This window comes from Myzus persicae, unplaced genomic scaffold (genome assembly GCF_001856785.1).
Source record: "Myzus persicae strain clone G006 unplaced genomic scaffold, MPER_G0061.0, whole genome shotgun sequence".
Lineage (NCBI taxonomy): Eukaryota > Metazoa > Arthropoda > Insecta > Hemiptera > Aphididae > Myzus > Myzus persicae.
The window spans coordinates 197,000-219,793 of NW_019102351.1; the positions used below are offsets into that span (position 1 = coordinate 197,000).

At 26.4% G+C, this 22,794-nt stretch overlaps 1 protein-coding gene across 2 annotated transcripts in view; it reads right to left on the minus strand.

The window, feature by feature from the left end:
- LOC111031916 overlaps window positions 1-22,120 on the minus strand; it is a 199,423-nt gene extending 177,303 nt beyond the window's left edge. For both annotated transcript variants that reach the window (XM_022312035.1, XM_022312034.1), the window contains exon 1: window positions 21,652-22,120. The gene's annotated coding sequence lies outside the window, so the exon portion shown is untranslated. The remainder of the gene's footprint in view (window positions 1-21,651) is intronic.
- Window positions 22,121-22,794: the final 674 nt, after the last annotated feature.

Here is a 22,794-nt window from a genome sequence, read left to right on the forward strand (position 1 = left end):
TTTTTTCTTCAATTTAATTGATGTAGCTGAATGTGTCCATATACTGTCCAATGAGTATCCAAAAATTGATTTTAAAAACCGAAGAAGTCGCTCTACTGTATAATAATATCATCATCAACTTACAGATGCGGGCTTATGACGATAAGATATTTGCGTGCAGAATCACTAACCCACCTGACCACTGTCTACACTGTTTTTATACATAGATATACATTAAAATCTACAAGTATAATACATGAAAATCCTTTTAAGTTTTATTAATGCATATCATACATATACTAGATATGCATATAAATTAATTGTTCAAAATACTATTTTGAATTAGATAATATGTATAAAGCTCCGTACCTATCATAATAATATAAAACATGTACAAGTTACCATTAAAATATATACAATTTAAACAATATTCACTTTATTAAAATAATTAAATGTCAAATTTTGCAATTATGAATAGAGAAAATATGATAAAATATGTCATGTGGTACACATAATAACTAATAGGTACAAGTATGATAAGTTTCATACAACAAAAATGTTATAATAGTATCAAGATAATATTAATGTGTTCAATAAATTGCGCAAAGTTTAAAGTAGAGCTTTTATGACTAGAACTGATGAAAAAAAAAATTAGCTACATAGAAAAATATTTCACATTAGGCGAAAAAAATACATAGAAAATGGAAAGTTTCGCACTATTAAATTTGAAAGCAGTAAAGATTTTGATCTGGAAAAAATGTTTCCGACACACAAACGATCGAATAACTTAAAATGTTATCCATCCTTATAGCCTTCAAAGAAAATTTGACCCAAGTCTAAAACTATAAATCGTTAGTATGTTATTTTTCTAAGACCAAACTTTTTCGCATTAAATATCATACAAAAATATAAAACTTTCCGAGAATTCATTTTTTTTCCTTTACTGAAACAAAATATTTTGTTTATTTGTAAATATATCAATAATACTTAATACTCATGATATTTCAATTTTGCAAGTAAATGCATACACCATAGTTGTATAATATAATTGCAAAAAAAAAAACTAAGATCTTAAAAAAAAAAATGAAAACATATCATCTGAAACCATATACTATATAATTTAACCTGTCTTGTGTTTATACAGTTTTGGAAAAAATATGAAACAGAAAAATGTATTTGTAGTTAAATAAACTACATTAGAATCGAAATACATGGAATAATGTGACCCCAAATATACTTTAAAATAGTAAAAGAAAATCCAAACTCAAAAACTCTGCCATAAAAATCAACTGATATCAATATTTTCTAAGCTTTTAATTTACTCTGTTCCCTTCTCTCATTTGCCTGTAGGTACTTCCTTAGAAACTTTATTTTTACCTTTGTACCTGCAGTTTATCAGAGGCATTTTTTATTTTTTTTGCTGGAGTCTGTTTATTTGGTTATTAATTAAAATGTAAGCATGTGAATCAGCATCATAATCACGAGACACGTGAACATATTATATTACATACTGTGTCCTGTATTGTCACGGAGTCACACCAAAATATTGTCCAACTATAATTGTTCATTATTTTTAGTCTCTTAACTGAATTTATAATTATAACCATTTGGGCCTGCTACAAAAACGTGTACCGGATCGACCTTGTTTCTTGCGAACTCCTTGTACTTATTGGCACTTACAGATCACCAGTGAATTAAAACATGTTGCATTTACCAACTTTTCAATAAACATTACATTTTTGAATTTTTCTAGAAATAACAATGTGGTCAAGTAAAATTAAAAATCATAATCTTTTCTCATGTCTTCATTTGGCATTTTTATCCGTCACTTATACATATAGTAATATAGAGACAACATTATATACCTAGCTATAAAACTGCATAACAGAAGCTTGATGGGTTTATTTTATTTTCTACTTTCTACATCAGCTTATCAAATTTTTCATTCTCAGTGAATCGGAAGGACATTTGTGTTTGAAACGATGCAAGATTTTTAATGAATTAATTTTAATTGTTGATATATAATGTATAAACGATCGAAAAATTGTATGCAGTTCCCAAATTTAAAATTCAATAAGCCTATGAAACATAAAATATAATCAATAAAGAAGACAGACGCTAAGCACACTTGATACAGATATCATGGCCTAATAATTACAAATGTAAATCTTAATAATGAGGGGTAAAAAGGAAAAAGGTACTACCTATACTGTAGAAGATAATATATCAATAATTTTGAGAAATGTAGACTATAGTTTTTAAAGTAGATCATCATAATAGAGATTACAACAAATAAATGTAAAATAAGACAATTATTAGAAATTAGAAAACAGAATATTACTATGTAACTGCTATAATGATAATTTAAAAATGCGAAACAACAATACATGGCTAAATAACTTATTAGTTATACTAGTTATTTGTATTAGTTATTTAGTCATGGAACAATAAAACTTATGTCCCAGTTATTAAAAATATTGGCAATAAACTTACAAATAGCTGAAAAATACTTCAAACTAAATATTGACAAAATAAAATACAACTTAACACAGAGCGATATTAAATAATTGTATGCACAAACCATAAATAAAGCATTTTGACGGAGATGTTATGGTATCAAAATAAAAATAATGATAGGTAATACAATCATTAGGTGGATAACAAATAAATGTTATTTTTAAGTTGTTATGAATAAAAATAGCATACTTTTTACTCTTGGTTTATAAACCAAGTTAAACAAATAACTCCTTAGGGGATAATTTATTAGAATGTAGTGTAACTAGTTGCTAGTACCTATTGGTTTTTTCCATACTATAAAATCATTGACATTTCCCCATGAGGTACAAAGTAATAAAAAAACCAATTGTAACGCACTATAATAAATTTAAAAAAAATAATATTTTATTTTATGTAGTTCCACGCAACCTATACGGCTATACATTGTCCAGTTTCTAAAATGGTTTATTAATATTTAATGCATCAATTCATTAGAATTAATCTAACATTAATTTCTTCTAATTTTCTAATTACTTGATGAAAAATGTAATGTAGGAAGACTAGTGGAATTAAATAATTATAGTTTAAAAATTAAGAAGTTTAAAAAAAATCAAGTTATATTATAATCTATCGGTGATAAATACTACTCATTATTTATTCAGCTATGTCAAAAATATTTAATATCCCGGTCATTAAATTTAACATTGATTTAAAAAAAAATATATTTATTTAACTTATTAATTAAGTGTTGGTAAAGATATTTACTTATCTATCCGTAATTCAGATAAGAATCGACTTAAGTACCAGTTATTTTCAGCTATATAAAATTTAAATTTGAAATCGAAGCATTTCAATGAATGACTTTAAGTGCTCTAATACAAATATTATCTACTTATCGTCATTATTGCCATTATAATCTTGCTATGTCCTACCTATAAGCAAATGAGACTACGTATGTATATCATGTTCTTTATATAGGCGTGCAAACGGCTTCACTCATTTCACAGACTTCTGCTAATAAGCCATATGCTAAAGAATAAACCCGTGTCACCTGTTTCACCATTTTATTGGTCGGCAAAATGATACGGATATGTAAATTATATTTATACCTCAGGTTAGGTTACTTAAATTGGTCGCAATTATTGGTATAGACATTTTTTCATTCCAAAATGTTACATGAGCTACAAGTTATTTTGTATACGTTTTGTTAGAGTTCCTAATCTAGTATAATAGAGAAATCTACGACTCATTTCAATAATATGTTCTTTAGCATTCATGGACTATCATATAAGACATATTTTATCCCGAAATTCGATCACACGAATATGGTTGTTCACACATGTATTTTGTCCTCAAAATACAAAAATTCAATTTTGTTTATTGCTGTTAACCATCTGGTTTGCACTCATCATCATCATAATTTCAATTAAATTGTATTTTATTGTTTATTTTATTTATTCTTCAAGAAGATAATGAGCACCAATGAACATGTTCATGGCGAGTCCATGAGTTCTCAATTTGGATGTATAAATTCATTAAATAGTTAGTATAAATTAAATAATTACAATTTTCAATACACATTTCTTGCATAACTAAAATTACAATATAAGTAAATAAGTATTGTTTTCTTCTTTCATATAATACAGTATTATACATTATAATCTAGTATAATTTAAGAAATCGTGTAGTTAAATAATACAATATATGGCAATAAAAACTAAAATTATCAATAAATACAAAAATCATGTAAATGATTTAATAACTAATAAGTAATTCAATAATCTTTTGCATTTTGTATGCGCCTGTCTATATAATATTTTGTTTTTGTAGGCAGTGTAATTTTTTTTTTAATTTTAGAAGTGTTGCTATTTTTAAATAATGTTCAAATAATTTAACATTTAATCAAAAAGTAGCATAGATAGAAAAATTTTCATCATATTCATTAAAAAAATAAATAAATAACATGCAAGTGAATTTTGGGTACAATATTCTAATATTTTTGATAAGTGATAATATTACCGGAAAAATGCGCTATCATAAGTCTTTTTTAAAAACTGTATAACCAGGTGTTTGTTAAAAAGTACCATATATCCTATACAGCCATGGATACCTTTTAACGTAACATGAATATTTTAAAATAATTGTAAACAAACAAAGATGATACACTGGAGGGTCTTTCAACACAAAACAATGTGTTTACATAAGAAGATAAATAATTCACAATAAAACTGTTTTGATAAAATGTGTGACAAGAGGACGTCGTACCCTCATGCGTTGTCTCGTCTTACTTGTTACGCATAACGTACCATCATTTACTTTCAGAAGTTCAAATGTTGCGATGTTAGCTTAAAAATTAGAGTTAATTGACCTACTATCAAAGTTGAAGGTATTAACATTATCAGGATTCTCTAGTTGGATTTTTGTGATTATTTATTTTGTAAGCGAGTTATGAGTATTTATTGTATTAAAGTGTAAAAATGTTCATAACCATCATAAAAATTAAAATATAATCGAACACCAACGAGATAACACGGAAAATGTTTTTACTCTTAAGATTTGGTCCATTCACTCTGATACTAAAGTTAACCCACATAATTGGAGTTGCTTAACATTTATTTTAGTATGTTTTGCATTAGTACGACACCGAATGCGGGCACAACGTCCCCTTGTCATATTTAACAAGTTACCATTCATATACATTATTAGACACATTTATATAAATATAGATATATATATATATTTTTTTTGGTTTTAATACCCTCCTTCCCATTCATAAGAAAATTCTAAAATAGCTGTTTTTTAGTTCTTGGAAATGTTTTTTGTTCATAAAAGTTTTCAGCTCATCACCCAATGTCGATACCCAATACCTAAAACTAGACACCAACTACGGCCCCCCGGCTTAACATTTTTTGACATACAAAATATACAAATGCCAGAAGTGCACCAGAGCATCCAGTAATGATTTTAACCAACACAACAAAACTGATTTGCTCCTTAAAACTCATATATAACATATATTTGCTTACTTTAGAGTGGCAGTGCAAAGCATACGGTTAGATTAGGTTAGATTCGGCACAAAACTTTTTTTCTCTCAAAAACAATCAATTCACCATCCAACCGGAATCAAATAATACAGATAATATACTACTATAGTATTGAATATTTTATTGAGATTCTTAAAATATTTTGATAATGTAGTATAAAATATTATGTGGAAATAATTTAATTTAAGTTATTCTGTAGTCTGCGTGGAACAAATTCGAGGAATTTTTATTTTAGGAGATATCGAAAAATGTTTTAGACTGTACCATTTGTACTAAAAGGACAGGGTTCAGACGAAAATGTAAAATTAATTAAAAAGCATATAATTTACTGGCAGTGTTATAGAAAATAACTTCAAATTTTGAATTTGCATAGGGTATATACACATACGGTACATGATAAACTATTTTACATCGGCTAAACTTTTTTCAAACTCATTCAATTTAGTGTCTCGAAATTATTCGAGTTGCTTATATTATAAATATAATAATTAATATGCAATATTGATACAGTTAACGAATGTAAAACAATAAACGTAGCCGTTGTAATTTAACATTAACAAATGCTAATAATTCTCAGCCGTGCATGCGCATTTTCAAAATATTAATACGAAAAATGAAAATAATATATACACCCAACCGGCGCGATCATTCATAAATCATAATACGCATCGTATAAATAATAATAATTATTACATTTCTAAAACGACGACCTACACCAGCGGACTACCGTTCAATACACTACAGTATTACGCACTTAGTTGTGTTTTGTATTAAGCTAAAAACGAATGTCAATGGTAACTATATGAAGACATTAACGGCCGTTTTTAATTAACTCATCATCAATCCTGCATTGTTTATTAAAAACTTCTCGGAACAATTCAAAAAAATATAGTTTCTCACAATGCGGAATATCAAAATATTATATACTACTCTTGTGTTTGAAAATATAACTCGTATTAATAATAATCATTCAGTGTAGTTCGCGATGTCTCTAAATGATAAATGATCACTTTCATAAAATTAAGGGTTTGGACAAAATAAACTTGTAAATAAAAATACTATTTTCTTAGAACTTGATAGAAAAAAAACTTTATGACTAAAAATAAATATCGTAGACTATCACATTAATAAATAAATAAAAATGTAAAGATAATCCGGTGTACTTAAAGTTTAGTTCACATGATTTTATATAAGCTTTTACTACAATATTACTATTTGTATCCGAGCAATGAATTATTACTATTAATATATTAATTAATTAAATATTAACTTCCATCAACAGTAATTAAATAAATAAATAACATAGTAACATATTCTTAATTTTAATTTAAATAGAAAACTTTAAAATTATATCAATAACAAATTTAATAGAAATAAATATATAGTCGATCAACACATTTTCAGTTAAAACGAGTACCTAATATGAAAGTTTTGTAATAATATTATGACATTTCTATAAATCGGAAGATGGTTCCAGTCGTTCCAGATGGTACAGTTTAGAAGAGAGTTGGTAATTTGCACCAATATAAATTATATTACATCAATGTAATTTAATGTACCTCACAATTTCTTCCAAATTCTACCAATTAATAAAAATGTACCTAAGCCAATATTTAAAAACATTCACAATTATTTTCACCATATTTTAATTGATAAAACAGTGTTCAAAATATTAATAAATGTATATATATTTTACTAATAATAACTTTTAATTTCCTATTATTATTATTTTTCATTAGAAACCAACTTTTAATGGAACAAAATTGAACTGTCAAATTTTATTATTAGATAACAATACACGGAGACAAGGGTTATTTTGTTATCTATGCCCTATTGACTTTCTAAGTTGATTGCATCAATATAACTTTAAGTATAATTAATTGGAAACAAATTTCAGGGGTATTTGTAAAATAAATTTGCTTATCTTGGTTTAAAACTTTATCTAGATATTTATTTTATTGCCATTCAGAAAAATTAAATATTATAATATAATATACGTAAAATAGTACTTAAAATATATTTATATCAGGTTACCTGCTTATTTTACATTGGTTTTCTACATGTTATCAAAAATAATTGTAGCCTATTAATAATTAATTCAAGTATCTATTCATAAACATAGTACATCGAACACTTCTTTAGGTTTTCTATAAACGTACACATATTATTGACGATTTCAAAACTATTAAAAGACATGCATAAAATATTATCAATGTAACATTTTTATCAAATATTTAAGAATTTTTTCCTATACGTAACATTAATTACAAAATAGAAACAAAATACCACAATATTTGAAAACGATTCGTATTTTTAGAAATTTGATTATACTCGATTAGACTAGGAATTTGTACGTAACAATACAATATATATATGTACAAACGATAAATGTATATTCACCATCTTAAATAAAAAATTAATATAGACATACATGGAAGAACATGCGTAATGGTTCAGACTAGAATGACGGATGGTATCTAAACATTTATCATGTTTCATACAAATGCACGCAGTTAAAAAAAATTGCTCGACATGGGTCACAATATTTTATTTTCTTTCAATAAGGACACACTTTTTAATATATAAATGGCAACTATTTTACTTTAGTCACATGTACATTTTTGAGTTTTCTGTTCAGGAAATGGAAGTGAGATATTTTTCTAGCAAAAAAATGGTACACATTGGATAAGTTAAGGGATGTGCAAAAAGTATCAAGCAAGTTTGGTTTTTCTCAAATTCCAATCGATACATTTCTAAACAACATTTTGAATTTTGAAATTACTTTACGCATATTTTAGATTTCAATTTAATTATAGTGCCTGGTACCGCCTAAACTATTAGATTTACCGACGCATCTATAAAATCAATATTTGAGTATATTTAATAAATTAAGTATTCATACGTGATGATATTTAAGTAAATAGTACAGACGATATACCTAATGGTTCAAAGAAAACTATCATTATTACAAAAATATATTTTATGATAATCGTGGCTTTAAGATATTTTCTCATAATTAACAATATTGTGCATTTTATTAAAGAATATGTTATTAACATTAACCCTATTCAAATCAACACTACAATGTATACCAAATAGAAATAAAAACAATTTATATTAGGTACTTTTGAACTGTGGATAATTTTATTAGTAAATAAAACAAAATTACAGCATTTGTTGATATAAAATGTATTTTTTATTTGAAGTATTAAATAATATCATACTTAAAGTCAAAATATATATTTTAGCTTAATAAATCTATGATATAACAATATTTACAATCTGGCTCACAAATAAAATTGTGATGGAGAATAGATAATATACAAAGACGTGTCCAGTAAATATTTGTACAAATAATAGAACCAAACATTTTAAAATGAAGAGTTATTTTAAATTTGTTTTTATTTTTTTGTTCGTTTATATACACCGTGTTTGTTCTCGCACATTCCCCCAGGCCTACTGGCTACTATATACAAATATTAATTTACCCGCCTCCTATCTTAACATTAAAACTTACAGAACTATATGAATTCTTAATGGAAATTAAAAATTAAAAATTTTAAAATATTTACATAAATTACCTCTATAAGTTGACTATCTCAGATTTTTAAGTAACTAAAAATACTTAAAATTTATAATTATGTAGATACTTTGTACAATAATAGTTTTTTAAAAATGAAAGACAAACAAAAATATGGACTTGACATACACAACAAGATACTATACAATATTTGTGTGTGTGTAATATTTAGATAGTATGTAAGTTAAAAAGATATTAAAATAACCAACAATTAAAAAAGGAAAATAGAAAAGGAACTGCAGAGATTGTCAAAATTAAATTAACTTTTGATGTATTTGGTTATGTGGAGTGAACTATTTTTTCTCTTTACCTACCGCTCTTATATTATAAAGGTACGTAATAAACTATCATGTACAATGTACATGTATTTCTAAAATCGATTTTAGAATGAATTTTTAAAATATTAAATGTTTTAAATTTATAACTAATTACTCAAGATTTTAGATAGTATTAATACATTTTCGAAATTTATGTTGTGTAGAGCAACTCTATAATATTTTTTAAATTTTATAAATTTAGCTAATAATATCATAAATTTATTAGTGAATTATTTTTCTAAAGCATATTAGTGTGTTAGCCAGGACTTCGCGGTCAACACTTCAACAGTAAATAATAACCTCAGCGTATTAACTATTCCGTAGCTTTTGTTATTAAACATACAAAACTAGATCAATGTCATACATTGTTTTTGAAAATACAAAAATTAAGGAAGCTTAAAAGTAGGCAAACCGCCAAATTCTCATTTTCCAAAACATGTTTGATGCCAAAAGCCTTGAATATCGAAAAATGCGTCATACTATGTCTGTCTTTGCTAAACAATAATATTGTTAAAGGAAAATATTACGGGTGATTAAGCTGTTGCAATCCGAAACAAAAAAGTTGCTACAAGTTTTTATCATGTAATAAATGTAACAGTTTCAAAAGTAGAAATTATCTGCCACTTTAAAATTTGAACATTAAAAGCACATAATTCGAATTAAAAAAAAAAAATCAAATACCATATTTGAAATAATGATCCTGGCGATTTTAAATTTAAGAAACTATTAATATGAAAAAAAATTAAAACGCATTAGGATTTAGTGTGATAAATATAATAAATACCATATCATATGGTATTTATACAGATTAACTAGTAACTAGTATACTACAACGTAGGTATTACAATTTACCATGGATTAATGTAGTATAGAAGGACAATAATATTATAACGCTAAAATATAAATCAACTGATCGCCCTAATTCTGCATTTAACTACTCAGATTTCCATTGTATAATCCAAAAGTCTAAGTGTCAAATCAATATTATACGGGTATTGAATGTCTAAAGTAGATATTTTAATCTAGAGTTTTACCGTGGTGCATAACATAAGAAGTGTCATGCTAAGATTAAATTTGAAAGCGAAGAAACGGTATTTTAAAAAAAAAGAAACTAATTCAACCACATGTTTACATTATAATAAATATATTGCATTATTTAGAGCAAATTCACAAAACTATATTATGTAGATGAGTACAGCATAATTTTCTACTTATCTAGGAAAATTCTATGAAATAAGATATTTATGTTTTTCAATTTGTTTTTTAATACTTGGTGATAATCATCTCATCTCTGTTTAATTTTTAATTTTACCATATTAATTATTTTCAAAATAATTACATAAATTATAATTTAAAACACAATTAAAATTATATGTATGAACATTTTATTTTTCGTCTTTGTACCACAATGAATTGCAATTTGGAATGTTCTATTATTGTATACGCGAAATATTTTTTAATGTAAATCCCAATTCTGATTTAGTGTTAAAATAATATCGAGTAAAACAAATTCAACATGTCATGTACTATTATTAGAAGAATGTTTATTTTCATTTACTTTTAACAAACATATAGTTAATAGCAAACTAAACACAAAAATGTATCTGGAAGGGTCAAGTGATGGATGAGTTTTCAAACAGCATATTTAATCAGAAGCTAGTGCAATTATGCCCCAACGTAGTTCTCTAATATTACCTTATCCATTTTCGTTAACCTAATACATCGCACATGTACTAAAACTACTAGATAGAAACATGAAACAGCTTTTGAGTTCAACCTTACGGTGGCAAGGTTACTGTAGTATAAAACTCGTAGGCAGTTATCATTGTACCTAATATTTATTTCAAAATACATAATAATTTTTACAGGCTTGATATTCCATTCCAGCTTCGATTTATAGAGTTGAAGTGATTTTTGTGTATAGAGGGATTGCTTAGTACAGCAGGTGACCGCCATCAACTTTATCACTCAATTTGAATAAATGGTTCTCGTAACTTGAAAAATATGTATTTATTTTACATCTACCTAATACAATGTTTCACAAACATTTTATTCATCAAGCCCTTAAGTTGCTAAAAAAATATAACATTCATATTATGGACCAACTGGTTACTCTCACAGAGCACATAGGCTCACAGTTTAATAACCATTTCTAAATTATATAAATATATAGTATGTATGTTAAATGGTTTTAAAACAAAAATAAAGAAAACATTTATAAAATCTACACCAAAACTTAATTGATATCTAGTAAATAAAACATACTTCTATAAGTAATTTGAAAATTAACTTTTAACTTACCAAGCTATTATTTAGTATTAACATTAACCCTAGAATTGTGTAACCTATTTAGTTTTTCCAATAAATGTACCTATATTATTTTAAAATAACTTTTTTCTCATATACATTTTATCTTAGGATCAATTAACTTAACTTGTTTTTTTTTAAAAAATAGGTAACTTACCCAGCATTGCCAATAATAAATAACTGAAATTTTAAATACTGAAATTAAAAAAATATTCTGTGATTTGTATATTATATATAATATATACAATACACAAACGTGTTACAGAGGCAGCTTAGAATTATTATAAAAAAGACAAGTACCAGGTACCTACCATATTTTGTTTTTAGTTATTTAGTTTAATAGAAGAATCACTAAAAACAAAAATCTAAAAATATTTTGAGGCAGGTAGTAATAATTATAAATTACTTAGTAGTCATCAATATAGAGGATTTCATATTGATTTCGAGAACGTGTAATAAGATTTTGTTATCTTTATCCATCTCACACGTAGCAAAAGAAAATAGTTCAACAGGACCCGAGTTCTGAGGTTGTGAGTTGTAAATTTATAATATTATTATTGAGAATTCATCGGCAATCGTATCTTATTTATTAAATTATTTACCATGTCCAGGAAATTACAAGAGAAAAATATAATTGTATATATAGAAACAGCCAATATAGTCCATTAAAGGTTATATTTTATTATTTATACTCTAAATAATTTTTGATCGATAGAAAACAAAACATTAAAACTGTCTATAATTTAAAACTAAGCAAACCTATAAATTCCTCAAGAAAAAAATATTCTCAAAAAAGATTCAAATAAAAGGTGTTAGTTTTTCCACAAAAAATGTAAACAGTACAGTAATGCTACTTGGCGCATCTTATATGTTCCATGTATTTTCGAATCAGAATAAAATGTTTTAACTATACATTTTAAGAAAATTTTGACAGGGTTCATTCGTCTTGTCATTTAAATTTTAATTGTATTTTAAGGTTTTTAGAGGATTCAACTCTAACTTGTAAATTTTTCTTTAAAAATAATGTTTTTATCCTATTAAATATAATTTATCGTAATTTATCGATCGGATCCGTACGACGTCAAAATTGAAATTACGAATTTGTAACAAAAAAATTAAATGAGAAAAATTTTTTTTCAAATTAAAAGCATGTAAAAGACCAGAAATGTGCAACTTTTTTTAATTTAAATAAAAACATTTCAGTGAATTTATAAGTGAATTAGTTTGAACATTTAAAGAATTTATTTTTTAGTGTTTTTGGAGCATTACACTCACAGCCCAATTGGTGGTTAAAAATAATTGATAACAATGTCAACCATGATCACCACTGACACCATATTGACCTAACACCTATATATACACACAAACTATGAAAAATCACTGAAATGGAGTATAAAGTGATAGATTATCTATATATTACCTTCTTACGAAATATATAAGAACACCAGCGAAACACATTTCTTTGATAAACAATTTCATAAAACTGTTATTTACATTTTTTTTATAACATACAAATATACAATATTCATTATATAAAGTTAGGTACCATGAACGATACTTTTTAATTGGTCTTAAGACAAAATTATTCAATGTGTAAAAGAGTAAAATGCCACAAGAATTATTATATTAAATAAATTAGTATTTTTACTTGTTATAATGAATAAATTAATACAAGAGAACTGTAAAGTAGATACTTACACCTACATGCTTATTAAAAAGATGAAACGTTTAATCATACCGAATAAATAATGAACGAGGGAATTTAATATTATTATATAAACTATATATATATAAGTTTATATTTTTCATATTACATGAGGGGTCTATATAATTAATTTTTAAGTATGTTTAATTGCATATACATTTTAAAATATAAATTTATAATAAAAAATGTAATTAATAGTTATAATATAATATATTGTTTTAATTAGTTCTAGAATATGTGCATTGATATGCACCTATAAATTATTTGTTTTCATTTTATTTACTTTCCGTAGAACAATACACTTAAAAATAAAATTAAAACGAACTAGTCTTATTTATTATATAACTATAATAGACCTAATATAAAATGTGAATATAATGTAAACAGTTATTATTTCCACAGTTTAAAGTCCTAGGTGGAATAAAGTATGAACTATTTATACTAAATATAATGTATAAATAATTTTCACAGCAATTTTCTCAGCTGATTTAAAAATAACTCATTCAAAATATACTGTCTTTATAAAATTATTTAGGGTAATACACATAAACACTTATAAGTTATAATGCACATACCATTAGTCATTAGTCATTACACAATCCAATAATTTAAAATTAGAAAAATTCTTAAATAATCTGTATGTACCTAATATACCTTATAAAAGTATTTTTTTTATTGTCTTTAGATTTTCAAATATTTTGTTCATTATATTATAGCAAATTATACTAAGATCGAAAAATTGTGTATAGGTCTTAGTTATATGAGGACAATTATTTTATAATAAAAAAATATAAAATTATTGGGTAAGTAAAGATGTAAGTAATTAAATGTTACGTTATGAAAGAATAAAATTTCTAGCAGTGTATTTTTCATTGATTATAATACTATATAGATTTCATGGAAAATACATTTTGTAAAATTTAATTATAAATTTTTTTTTTAATTAATATTTGGATTTGAATGTAAAATGAGAAAGGAGAAAAAATACTAACTTCATACCATGTATCAATATTCAATATATTATTATAAATATAGTAGGTGTATACACTACATAATGTAAAGCGCGATTCAACTATATTTAATTTTTTTTTAGTTTTATTGATTTTTTTAAAAAAACTTATGAAATTATTGTCTAGAACAATTCTATCACAGCACAAGATCTGACATAAGATTTAAATACTTCATGACACTGCCTAAAAATAAAAATATTTCTGGCAGAAAATAATGTGTTGAATCTATGGTAAAATAATCATGTGGTAAATTCTAGAATTTATATTTATGAATTCTTTGGACGAAGTATAAGGGTATCTAAAATTAAATATTTAAAATACCTGATAAAGATTTTTACTTCAAAATATTTAGTTAAAGTAAAACTAGATGTGGTTATTAAAATTGCATGCTTACACACAACCTTTGTGGTAAAACAGTATTTTATTTGCAATGTATAAAATCAACCAACGACATACAACGTCAGCAATGTAGGTTATACCTGTATCAGAGTGTAATATATTAGACATATTAACCACATTTTTGATAAAAACAAAAAAAGCCTATTGTAAAAGACTATTTTTTAGTTCCTTTTTTTAAAGTTATGCTTGTTATAACTTAAAAATCTACATAACAAATTCTGTGAGAAAAGACGGTAAAGAGAACACCATTAAATTTACAGTTTTAAATGGTTAAATATAATATGATTTGTAAGAAATGCGTTTTTAATTTTACAACGAAATACATTTTTGGTAAGAAAATAGAAACCAAATATTTTGTTTCAATAATAAAGAAAGAAGGAATTTGGGTCTTGAAATAAAATGAATAAGTAGAAAAAAACTTCAATAAATCAATAAATTCTTAATCGTAAATCTTAAGTAGCAAATGCATTATTTCTTAGTAAATTATGTATTGTAGGTATTAAATGTAAGTATATAATATATACTAGGTACATACATATTTAAATTATTAATTTGATAAAGATTATTTAAATTTGTTAAGCTCTGAATATGTAGGTATTAAGCCGTTCAAAATACAAATATGTATAAATTAAATGTTCGTACTCATCAATCTGAATATTAAAATGGGCGAGACTTTCTAGGAACTCTAGGAATAAACTAATGGATAAATTAAAAACTAAATTTTCCGAAGGATATTGATCATTACCTACTTTCGCTAAAAGACCATTTTCCCAAATATTTGAAAATATATTTAACTAGCTGCAGCTTCTCCCTTTCGCAGTTTTTTTTTTGGTAGCGTATCTTATAAAGTATATATAATTTATATTGGTTTATATCGGTTTTAGTGTATCTCAGTTTTAGTGTTCCTACCAGATCACGGACAAACCGGCGTCAATACGTACCTAATGACGATCTTCGTCGAAATATTCGCCAAATTTAATAGAGTAGTTTTGGGGTACACAATTGCAGGTAGTAAGATAATATAGTTTCTATATTTTATTCGAAGCCATAAACGCGACAATTTGATGCATGATTTTACCTGATCTTCTCAAGTAACCAATGGCAATCTCATTTGTGTATAAAAATAAAAATAATACTAATTTCTACTATTTCTATTACAATCAAGTTTTGTATAGGAATTTTAAGTGCACATTTCGGTGATATATTTTCTATAGAAATTTTATTTGTAGTCTGGTGTAAAGCGGTGTTTGGCTTCCGTCACAAACGTGTTCTCTGGTCAAGCATCGATCGGGGTCACTAGTTTTTAGATGGGTGACCACTCTGGTTTTAATGACGAATCATATATACATCTATAATACCTACACGTGTTCTAAAGTACAGTATCCTCTCCCATGGTTAAACAATTTACTAAAGAACCGGCTAATGGCCTTAGATGTTGAAGCCTTCACTAAAAATACAATTTTTATTTATTTAAATCACTAAATAATTTTAATGTAGTTCTAAAAATACTTATGATAGTGACTTCCAAATTTTTGCCACTGCGTATAAATTTATTATATACCTACTTGAACTGATACAATTTTCAAAATCTTGAAAAATAAATTAACATAGTTGCAATTCAAATATATTGTAAAATAGACTTGAAAATATAAACTGACAGACAGTTTCTGCTCCAAATCGTTTTAACGCATATAGAAGGTACCTCTATTCATAGCACTAACAGTGACTTCCTCAATAACGAGGTATACCTACTTGACACATATTTTAAAGCAAAATTACTTCCCTGTTTTTATTTTTATAGTCATGTTATAAATACAATTTAAAAAAATATATAATACTTATAAAACAAGGCTGAACCCGTACCATTAATAAAAATGATTAACAAATATAATATTTAGTATTTATTATACACTTTATTGTAATTAAAATAAAATATAATTTAATATAGGTACCTAATAAATAATAAAAATAAATAAATATTCAATGTATTATTATTTTAATTTATTGGAGGAGGCCTATAATATACTCAGATTTATCAATTAAAATTGTATATATTATATACTATATAATTATATTATTTATATTATTTATTACATAATATTACATTTTAATAGATATATCTGAGGAAAGTCATCTAATTAACTGTTTCAAATTGTATTATTATTTATTACAATATAATATATTTTATTTTTAATTCAATAAAAAGTGTAATAAGTTCTTAACTATTGAATTATTGATCACGTGACTTAATCGTGTGGTTTCCGCTTAGTGAGGTGATAATGGACCAGTATGGGTATGTCATATCTAGAAAAAATAATTAAGATAATAGATGTTTTTAAGTTAAAATTGTATCGATGCATTAAAATCAAAATTGCTTATTGAAAAAATTATTTCTACAATTCGAATCTAATTTGAAGATTAGATAAAAACGGTTTGTATCGTGCACCTATTAATTTTAAACAATACAATTTAACAAACGGAAATGTACCTACACTAATAATAACTGGAAATTATTGATGCTAACTTAATAATTAATTTTACCTTAAAATACAGCCAACCCTATAGTATTACAATATTTTTTTTTGGAAATGTTTACCTACAAAAAAACGGGTAAATAAAAGTGCATACATTATTGGAAATGTACATTTGAAAGGACAGTGTTAGTGTATAATATTTAAACAGGGGTTTAAACCGAGTTTGGGCCAGCCAGGAGTTAAGTACAATATCTGAGAACCGGTTTTTTGTTATAGGACGTAAATGCGTATTCTGAATTGAAAAATACTCCTGACAAGTGCGTACATTAGTTGGTTTAAATGATAATATATGAAGCGGAAAATCGTTGAACATTTGAGAATCTATTAACATATTTTATTCATTATATTATATTTCGTATATTACCATACATAGAGTCCCACGATACTTGGTTAATTAATGTGGTAATGGCCGAATTTCCTCATACGGGTAATTATTGAACAAATTATATCATGTGACGTACTTCAGTCAACAATAAACTTTAATAACTATATCATAAATATATAATACATTTTTATGCCTACACAAAAGATTATGATGAATACCCTTAATTAACAATACCTATACAATTTTTGCAAAGTTATCACTACATGTAAAAAATAAATATTTATTAATTATTATTCATAACTTCTAACCTTTACCTGGACCTTTACCTCATAACATTGTCCACAAAATATATCAAAATAAATTAGACCTTGTGTACAATATTTTAATGAAACAATTAATCAGTATTCTGGTCAATGTGTAAAGTTGTAACCTGTGTTTTGACTAATGGTAAGTACACAAAGTTCTCAAAAATGTTTTGGGTATTATGCAGCACAGATGATACAAACAAATGCTTGTGAATGATTTCAGTATTCGTGCTATCTGCATTTGGTTTCAAAACAAATATTACATTTATTTCGTAGTCAATAGCCATGCATGTATACAAAAAATGGTTTATTTTACATGAACATACACGAATGGAGAAGATACCTACGCTTGATCGGCTTTTGCCTATGGGTTATAATCCAAATGTAATATACTCTTAATAACCTTACACCTATGCTTCGCTGTATATTTAAATTTAAAAATAAAGTTTGAAATTTCCATCCATAAAAAATCAATATTTTACAAATATCTAAGTGACCCATTTGAACTCATAGATCTTAAGTATATGAGAATCTGAAGAAGTGCCAAATTCTCCTAAATTGGTACCACATACAAGCTTTTAATTTATCACTGTATATCTCAAAGCCTCCGTCTCTTGAGTCTTGGTATGACTGAACTCTTGCAGACAACTTGCTTCACAACGATTTGGAAACCGCTGGAAACTATTATATTTTATACTACATTTTACACAGAACCGCTAAAATACTCTTATTTCTCATATATCATCACTCACCAGTGGCTGTTATTCTATTATATACATTTTGTTGTTTAAGCAACATGTATACTATTTGGTGAGTGGGCGGATGTTGGGTGGTTAATAATTACTTACCATACACTGACTCATTAGAGGAATATAATTTTTTTGAAGTGTAATGACTATAATAAGTGATTTTATAAGAAATAATAATTAATTGGTACCCTAAATAAATCGATAAAAAGAACATTTAAAATACCTATAAATACCATAAAAAAATTAACTAGTAATATTGGTAATATGAATATTGAATATTCTATAAAAATTTCAAGTCTCTACAGTTGGATTTTTATTTTTGAATAGTAACTAAAAAAAAATTGATTTTATCACAGTTGGTTTTGCGTTGGAATTCCAGGTTTTCCCGATTATTTTGAAAAGTACTAGACATTTTTTCTATACTAAAACTATAATCCAATTTGCTACAAATAACCACCTCGAAATAGAAGCTCAAAAAAAATTTTTTCTTCTTTAAGTATGTAACATTTTTTTGGGTAAATCATTGAATAAATTATAATTTGACATCACCTAAAAACTGACGAAAAAATTGTAAATATTTGTGACCCTCTGATTTAATATTGGTGGTGTACTGATGTATTTTGTGGTACCTAGTGGATAACATGGCAATGATTTTTCGTCCAGTTTTTTATATTTTCAACTAAATACAGCTATCCTTTGTAAGTATAGCCCACAGAAATATCCCCAGCAACACTTATTATTTTTAGGATATTACCCACTGTCACTTACATTCCCAAACAATTCTCAAAGCCATCACAAAAGACCAAGGGTCGACATATCTTAATTCAATAGCTCAAATCAATTCAATAATTAATTGGTTCTGAATAGTTCTATCATTTGATAGCCAATTTCATCATTTCAGTCGGTTATTATTTTAAAATTATATTCATGAATCATCATATTTATATTTTGTGTAGGTACTATAGGTAAGTAGGTACATAAAAAATATCACCAGCAAAACGATGTTTATAATTATAAAATGGCATGTGAAACGCATATACCTATTTTTTTAGAAAGAGCTTACAACTGTAATATTGTTTTTAATATAGAAAGGTGTTTATAAAAAAAAATTATTTAGGTATTTCCTTATAAAACAATATAGGTAACGGAAATAATATATGAATTTGATATATTACAACTACTGCTATACCATCTACAACATATCTATAATCACTGATATAAATTTGCCACTGCAGTTTACTATAATCGTGTAAACTACATATTATTCTGTGCACAATTGTGGTCTATAGATGTGACTTATGAACATGATTTTAATTGGGCATCGTCTGGTAAATACAATTTATACTAATTACAAATTCATTCATTTAGTTAAAAATGTTAAAACAAAGTTTATTAAATAAATAATTTTGATGTTTTATTATAAACTCAACATTTCATAAATAATTTATATAATTACTTATAACTATAATATAACTGCATAAATATAGCTATAAATAACCTTTGAATTGAGGGGGCTCGAGTCTCACTTATAAAACTATTTTTCATACACTAATAACAACATTTTTTTAACATTATAAACACCTTAAAGTCCCTATTTTTTGTATATACGTAGTACGTACGTTAGTTTATTTCCATTGACCCACTACTCTCATCACCCACAATAGTTTTGTTTTTATACATCAGTATAAGAAAACACGAGGTAAAATGAGTAGGTAGGTACACTAAGTAAAATGGGAAATCTAGATTCTCCAAGTCAGTGATTTAAAATGTCTTAGAAATACTTTATGGAGATAGCTGGTAAGTTAAATGATTTTTGATAAGAAACTAGTGATAACAGATTAATTTGATATACAGGTAATATTAGTGTTTTTGTTATTTTTCTTAGTTATTCAGTGAACATTTCTACATTATTTTAAATTAAAAATAATAAATAAATTAAGTTAAGTCTAACTTTTCTTATATATTTATACACTGTTGTAATTTACTTGTATATTATATATTATTAAGATGAATAAATTATTTTCACTGTGCAATTAAAGATAATTAGTCTATGTACGTCGTGATGAGGTAATTGTGATTATTAATATTAGATATCATTGTTTATTTTATTTTATTAGAAATTCTAATTTTACTAATTTATTTTTTATAGTTAGAAAAATATAGATTAGGTATTAGAAAACTTTGTCAGGAATCTGTATCTCCTCTTACCGTATAGTCTAAGATATATGATGAACTTTTTTTACAATAATGCTTTGTTTATATTCTTTAAGGTGAACAATATTAAAATTTAGGATTTATAACTTATATTTAATATCTAAATAAAGAGTATTATTCAAAAAACCTACATAGTAGGTACAAAGAGTTAAATATGAGGTAGGTATTTCGTTTTACCCTCAGGCTCCCCTGCGTCACTTCACCACTACAACCTATTTGACAGACAAGTAGTTGAAAAAAAAATTACAACAGGTTGATGTAGATCGCTATTTAATAATAATAATTATTTGGTAATATAGTCATTCATTGGGCAACGATGGCTTAAATACCTAGATATTATTTTTATTATAAACGTGTTACAATAATATTATTAAACTTAAATATTATCATCAAATAATGATTTCGACCATAAAACAATAATACCTAGGTATAAGTAATAGTATATAATATATATATATATGATAATAATATTCATATCTATAAATCTATTATAGCAGTACCTAAAACCTGTATAAACGACCGTTAGTGTTATCGCAATAGACAGTCAGGACGTAGGTACCTAGCGAATATAATCGCGTAATCCAAAGCGAATGAAAAATATCGCAAAACTGTACGACCGTCGTCAAAAGTTCTGCACACGCTCTTAAGGTAAACATGAATGAAAATAACAATAATAATAATATTTACGTTTGTTTTCGAGCTGTCGTTGAGTCGTCGCACTGCACGCTCGCGTTAACCAGAAGCAGGCGGCGTGGAAAAAAAAGAACCGTACGCAAACGAGACGTGAGACTAGACTAACAACACGTGGTACACAAGCACAACTCGCCGTCAGACAAGTGAAGCCTAAAAATAAACAATCCGAAGGCGGCACTATTTTTTTTTCGCAACTGTGATACCTATACTATACTATATTATGCAATAAAAATAACAACAATAATACAGTACGGATATTAAATAAGTATATCGTTTTATTTCACCGCGCGACAGCGAGATATTGAATCGTACGAGTAAAACCGTTGTGAGAGAAAACTAAAAAAAAATTTAAAAGACACCGGTAAAAACGTATATTTTTTTAAAAAAAAAACATCGGCGGCAACACGCGAGTGGCTGCACATACATACGGCTCGGACGGAGGACACGGTGCACACGCGACGACCGGACGAGGCGAACTGAAACGTCGCCGCCGTCGCCCCGCGCCCGTCGGCCGTCGCCACTGATGCTGCCGCCGCCGCCGCCGCCTAAGGAGAACCTCCTTGCACCGCGCGCCGGGTGTCCGGTTCATCGGCTGCGGCGGCGGCATGCCAACAACGCGGTGATCCCCACCACCACCACCCCCTTCGTCTTTGCCGGCCGAGTCAAGGATGACCGGGGTTGTTCTCCGTGGACGCAGTTGTTGTCGTAGGACCGATCGACGTGCGTCCTGCTCTGCAGCGATTGAAAATACGAAAAAATATAATCCTGAGCCTGCATCAGTCCCCGAAGCAGTGTTGGGATTATCTAGATAATTTTATCTAGATAATTTATCTAGATAAATAATAAAATTATCTTTATCTTATCTAAATAAATAAAAATAAAATGTTGACAATTATCTTAAGAAATTATCTTAGATAAACAATTTACGTATCTAGATATTTAGATAAATTATAAACAGGTACCTATTTTTATATAATATTGTGTTGATTAAAATTTAAAATTAAAAGATTTTTTCACATGATTTGAAAGTTTATTAATTATAACATAATAATGTTCTTTTAAATGAAAGTTTTACTATTGTTTCTACCTTAAAAATAAGACTTGATTTGTAGTAGATAGTAGCACAGAATAGATAAA